This window comes from Propithecus coquereli, unplaced genomic scaffold, assembly GCF_000956105.1.
Source record: "Propithecus coquereli isolate 6110/MARCELLA unplaced genomic scaffold, Pcoq_1.0 Scaffold132, whole genome shotgun sequence".
Classification (NCBI taxonomy): Eukaryota; Metazoa; Chordata; class Mammalia; order Primates; family Indriidae; genus Propithecus; species Propithecus coquereli.
The window spans coordinates 2,782,619-2,789,630 of NW_012137414.1; the positions used below are offsets into that span (position 1 = coordinate 2,782,619).

The window sequence follows — 7,012 nt, forward strand, 5'->3', positions numbered from 1 at the left end:
TGTCAATGTCCACAGACCACCAACTAGGAAGGTCAAAAGTTGAGCTCATCTACATTTCCTTTCACTTCCTTTTCTTTGCCCTGACTTATAAAACCTGGAACATTATTTAAAGTCATCGCTAGATCTATTTCATGACAATATGTGAAAATTTCTTTGTATATAAATGACTTGTTCCATTGATCTTAGATGTACCTCTTGACTTTCCACTAGAAAGTGGGGAAATCGGCCTGTGTGAAAGGCTTTCTGCACAATCCCACCACCACCCTGCCTACTCTTACTCTCAGCCTTGCATAATATTTGCAACCTCTTTTTCACTTTAATAAAATTTACCATCAAGTAATAAGTTCATTTTTTATTTCAATAGATTTAGGAGATACAAGTGTTTTTTCGTTACAGGGATAAATTTAATCATCCTGAAGTCAGGGCTTTCAATGTACCCATCACCAGAATAATGTACGTTGTACTCAATTTTAGGAGATACAAGTGTTTTTTTATTATTTGGATAAATTTAATCATCCTGAAGTCAGGGCTTTCAATGTACCCATCACCAGAATAATGTACGTTGTACTCAATAGGTGGATTTTTATCCCTCACCCCCTCCCACCATCCCCACATCTTAGTTTCCAATGTCCATTTACTGCTCTTTATGACCGTATACATCTTTCAATAAGCTCCCACTTGTGAGAATATTTGGTATCTGTCTTTCCATTCCTGAGATACTTCACATGAGATAATGGTCTCCATTCAAGTTGCTGCAAAAGATAGTATTTCTTTCTTTTTATGGCTGAGTAGTACTCCATGGCATATATATACCACATTTTCTTTGTCCACTCATAAGTTGATGGGCATTTAGGTCGATTCCATATCTTTTCAATTGTGAATCATCTTACAATAAACATTTGGGTACAGGTGACTTTTTTATAAAATGACTTCTTTTCCACTGGGTAGATACCTAGTAGTGGGATTGCTAGATCAAATGGTAGGTCTATTTTTATTTCTTTTAAGTTTACATTTCTACCAAGAGTGTATAAGCATTCCCTTTTTACCACAACCATGACATCTATTATTTTTTGACTTCAACAATGGCCATTCTGACAGGGGTAAGGCAGGATCTCATTGTGGTTTTAATTGCATTTTTCTGATAATTAGCGAAGTTGAGCATTTTTTTCATGTGTTTGTTGGCCATTTGTCTATATTCTTTAAAGAAGAGTCTATTCATGTCTTTTGTTTACTTTTTGATGGGGTTCTTTGTTTTATTTTTCTTGCTTATTTGTTTGAGTTCTTTGTAGATTCTGGATATTAGCCCTTTATTTGATGTATAGTTTGCAAATATTTTCTTCCATTCTATAGATTCTCTATTTTCTCCATTGATTATTTCATTTGCTGTGCAGAAACTTTTTAGTTTAATTAAGTCCCATTTATTTAGTTTTGTTTTTCTGCATTTGCACTTAGAGTCTTACGCATAAATTCTTTGCCTAGGGGTCTAGAAGAATTTTTCCTATGTTTTCTTCTAGAATATTTTATGGTTTCACAGATTACATTTAAGTCTTTAATCCATCTTGACTTGATTTTTGTACATGGTGAGAGATAGGAATTCAGTTTTATTCTTCTGCAGGCTACCTAGTATTCCCAGCACCATTTGTTGAATAGGGTGTTCTTCCCCCAGTATATTTCTTTTTTCTGATTTGTCAAAAATCAATTGGTAATAATTATATGGTTTTATTTCTGGGTTCTCTATTCTGTTCCATTGGTCTATCTGTCTACCCTTATACTAGTACCATGCTGTTTTGGCCACCACAGCCTTGTATTAACAGTATAGTTTGAACTCAGATAATATGATGCCTCTAGATTTGTTCCTTTTGCTTAGGATTGCTTTGGCTATTCGAGGTTTGTTTTTTTTGTTTGTTTGTTTCCATATGAAGTTTAAGACCATTTTTTATAGATCTGTGAGAAGTGATGTTGGTATTTTGATTGGAATTGTATTGACTTTGTAAATTACTTTGGGCATTATGGACATATTAACAATGTTGATTCTTCCAATCCATGAGCATGGGATATTTTTCCATTTATTTGTACAATCTCTGATTTCTTTCATCAGTGTTTTATAGTTCTCCTTGTAGAGATCTTTGACCTCCTTGGTTAAATATATTCCTAGGTATTTTATTTTCTTTGTAGCTCAATACCATAAATACTCAATACTATAAATACTCAATACTATAAATAGTATTGAGTTCGTGATTTGATTCTCAGCTTGACTGTTATTAACATATAGAAATGCTATTGTTTTGTGTATATTAGTTTTGTAACCTGAAACTTTAATGAACTTATCAATTCTAGGAGTCTTTTCGTGGTGTCTTTAGGGTTTTCTAGGTATAAGATCATATCATTGGCAAACAGGGATAGTTTGACCTCCTCTTTCCTGACTTAAATGCCTTTTATTTCTTTCTCTTGCCTGATTTCTCTGGCTAGGACTTCCAGTACTATGTTGAATAGAAGTGGTGACAGTGGGCATGCTTTTGTTGTTCTGGTCTTAGGGGGAATGTTTTCATCTTTCCCTCATTCAGTATGATGCTGGCTGTGGGTTTTTCATATATAGCTGTTATTATTTTGAGGTATGTTCCATCTGTGCCTAGTTTGTTGAGGGTTTTTATTGTGAAGGGGTGCTGGATTTCATTGAATGCTTTTTCTGCATCTATTGAGATGATCATATGGTCTTTGTTGTGATGAATCACATTTATTGATTTGTGTATATTGAACCATCCTTTCATTCCTGGGATGAATCCCACTTGATCATGGTTGATTACTTTTTTGAAGTGCTGTTGAATTTAGTTTGCTAGTATTCTGGTGAGGATTTTTAAAATTTATGTTCATAAGGGATATTGGTCTGCAGTTTTCTTTTGTTATGTCCTTTCCTGACTTTGGTATCAGGGTGATACTGGCTTCATAGAATGTGCTAGGGAGGATTCCCTCCTTCAGTATTATGGAACAGTTTCACTAGAATGGGTGCCAATTCTTCTTTGCAGGTCTGCTAGAATTTGGCTGTGAGTCTGTCCGGCCCAAGGCTTTTGTTGTTGTTGTTGTTGTTGAGAGAGTTTGTATTATTGCTTCACTATTATTACTCATTATTGGTCTGTTCAAGATTTCTATTTCTTTCTTTTTTTTTTTTTTTTTGAGACAGAGTCTCACTGTGTTGCCCGGCCTAGAGTGCCGTGGCGTCATCCTAGCTCACAACAACCTCAAACTCCTGGGCTCAAGCGAGCCTACTGCCTCAGCCTCCCGAGTAGCTGGGACTACAGGCATGAGCCACCATGCCCGGCTAATTTTTTCTATGTATTTTTAATTGTCCAATTAGTTTCTTTCCATTTTTAGTAGAGACGGGGTCTCGCTCTTGCTCAGGCTGGTATCGAACTCCTGAGCTCAAACAATCCGCCCGCCTCGGCCTCCCAGAGAGCTAGGATTACAGGCGTGAGCCACCGGGCCCAGCCTCAATTTCTATTTCTTTCTGATTCAATCTTGGGAGGTCATGTGTTTCCAAAAATGTATACATTTCCTCTAGATTTTCTAATTTGTGTATGGAAGTTTTCATAGTAGTCACAGATGATATTGTATTGTGAATATATTTATTAAGACTAGTAGAAATGCATAATATATACTACCTGTAAAATTACTTATCAAAAATAGTAGGCATATAACCAATTCTGAAACAGCATAAACATGTTTTCCTATATTACACAATCAAAAATTTTCCAGAGTAGAAAAGGTTCTAGAAAGTAATTTTAAAATATTGCATCTAGTTCTCAAAAAAAACGACAAAAAGCAATGCAAAAACTCTCAAATCGTGTCGTTAAAAGAAAGTAAATCCCAGCTTTTATATTTAAGGGAGTGATGGAATGAAATGAGAATCCATGTTTTTTCTTTGTTTCCAGCATATCATCCACATAAAAATCACTTAAGCTTCACCAAAAGGTTAAAAAATGCTATTTATTTTGGAATCACTTTTATATTTAAATAGAGAGCTATATTTAGTCTCAAATAAGTCACATAACCTTTCTAGGACTAAGTGTTCTAATCTAGAAGAAGTGAGAGTAATTTAGTTTCATGAGGCTCCTTCCATCTGAATAATCCTGAGCCTGCAAAATGAATGTTCCATCTTTTCATCTTTTAAATAAAGTATACACTATGATTCACAAATTTAAAAAATGATAAAACATATTTTGGTTTTAAATAATGGCTAATTAAGTACCCACATATAATATGTAAAAAGAGTAATGAAGAATGAGGAGAGGGGATACTAACGGACAAAGATATAAAAGGAAGAGATGAAAGACAGATTAAAGGTAGAATCAGAGAAAGGGAGAAAGTAGAAAAGAATGTGTCACATAAACTACCAGGGCAAAAAACGAGTGACACATGGATATAGAGAAGATTCATGATAGGCATAGTAAGATGTCAATTCATAGGCACAGAGTTGCATAACAGAGTGAGAAACAGGGAAGATTGAGATAGTGATGAGGAAAGAACCACTTCCCAATACACATATGTACATTCAGGGAAAATACGAATAAATACGAAGAGTAACACATAATAAAAACAATTGAGTGACACATGTGTGTGAAGATCATTGAAAGAAACAGTCAGAGAAATACACAGAGGTTAGCTTTAATAACATCCCCACATTGTGGATCTTAAGGGTATTATTATTAAAGATCGTAAAGGTCAAGTTACGTATTAGACAAGAATGAGGACATAACTTCATGATCCTTCATACCATGAAGGCACCCATAAATTTAACCTAATGGCTATATTGAGTTTAAAGGAATACCTTCCATCTCTGCTTAAAAGAGAAGCTACCCAGGCCAAGGCAAGGTAACACACTTTTGCAATGAACTCATTATACGGTCCACTACTCCCTTGAAGAAATAGCTATATTATTTCCAATTGCTGTTTTCTCTCTTTAGTAATGAAACATAAAGGTACAAATGTAAGTAGTCAGTTGGCTAAATATGCAAACTGCAGCACAATAGAGTTAGCTATGGAGAAAGGCATCTGCCAGCAGATTATGATATTAGGACATTTTTAGAGATACTGTGTGCTAAGAAATTGAAGTATTTGTGTCCCAGCAATCATGACTTACCACTTTTCAAGTTTAACACCCACTCTAGCCTTTGGATGGAGGAGAGGGCTGAAGAACACAGAGGAGGGGGTCCATATTACTTCTTTTTCCCTCTATTGACTGAGAATTTGAGGTTTAATGAAGATTAACACTATGTCTCAGTAAGACATAAGCCATCTTCCTTACTTTTTTAAAAAACTTGTATACTTACCTAAATCTGGCACTGATCATTTGCTTTCTATTCCTAAATCTAAATTAACAGAAATAAGGAGGCATATGGATGGAAAAATGTTAATATGTCTAATGAATAAGACTTTAAATTCTGTGACATTTAATGGCAAAGGCCTAGCATTGAAATTATAATTTTGGGATAGGACACAGATATTATGGATGGTGTAGTAATATAAGCCTGCCCAAGATAGTGTTCAGAGTCCTAGTTTTAACTGTTGATCACAAAAATTTTGACTATTTATTCTATTGAAGAATACATAAAACCTTGACTCACGTTTTACAATCCACAAAAGTTGCTATCGTGTATTTTAGATAGTTCTCTCATATTTCCTATAATTATTATTTTTGTGTTCTTTTTTTGACATCAAGATGTATTGGGAGATTATGAAATATTTTTGGGCATGTCTTCTCCATGTTCTCTTTCTATGAGGAATGATTTTATTTGTATTGCTATGTGGCTACAAAATTTAATTACTAGGATACCACATTCCCTCCATATGTAAGTGTCTATATCTCTACGTGGCTGTTTTGAAATCATTAAGGGAAGAAACTTCTTATTTTTCAGTAGCAAAAATTCACCTCACTCTGATTATTCACATGACAGAGATATAATATTGACATATAAAAATAAAAAGGACTTTTTCAAATACCAGCTTGCTTGAATTATAGAGACCTAAGCACACATTTTGATTTTAATGTCATAAAATTGGTACTTATTTCAGTTCCTAAATATTTTAGCAGTCATGTAAGTGATCTGTTATAAGAACTTCAGCATCATCAATTAAAAAAAATATAATAAATAACCTGACACAATTCAAAATGAAGCCTCTATTATTTTCTTTTCAAAGAATAGAAATTTTTCTCAGTATAACTCCTTCATGCCTCTCAACTGAGTTGGATGCTGGTGAATAACAAGCAATTCTTTAGAGGCAATTGTGCCATTTTTTGAAAGAAGGCATTTTATATTACACGAAAATTATAGTTCTGCAATATCTTCTTGGCATGGATTTGTTCCCAGTTGAAATATTACAATTTGCTTTAGATTTTGGATGGTATAAAGTTAACAGGTTTTAAATATGCTCAATAAGGTAGTGGAACTGTGGTCAAAAGTGGATGAGAGGTTTCATCCACATCCTTGAAGGTCAAAAGCATATATGGGAAAAGCACATATGGGGACAAATGAAGTAAGGGAGAAGTAGCATTAGGTACAGTGAGAGCTTACTCTGGCAGAATCTGGAGAATGGTTGGATGAAAGATGCTATGTTGGGTGGGACTAAGAAGCAGGTTAACAATGGGGTATTGAATGTTTCTAGGTGAAGATTTACCCTTAGCTCAAAGATACCACACAAAGAACTGTCTTCCTTCAGCACTTACTGATACGCAAAAATAAACATAAAACAATCAAACAAAAGTAAATCATTCTTATCTGAAGAAATTGAACTTGGTAACTAGAAAGAAAGTCAGTAATTTGTATACCTCTGAATGAAGCATTGCTGTATTATAGAATTTGAAGGTATCCTTTAGCAGGAGAGTCAGCTCTCTCCATTAGCACTTAGAGTAGTATGTCCCAGTCTACAAGATTCACCCGGGTACTCAAAGCTCTCAGTCTTTCTGTTTTCTCATTCTTGTATATAAATATATAAAAGATAACCAGCTGTGTGAAGAAAA

General features: G+C 34.5%; 1 protein-coding gene across 1 annotated transcript in view; it reads right to left on the bottom strand.

Annotated features, from left to right (window-relative positions):
- DMD (dystrophin) overlaps nt 1-7,012 on the bottom strand; it is a 2,517,447-nt gene that overhangs the window by 824,748 nt on the left and 1,685,687 nt on the right. The window lies entirely within an intron of this gene.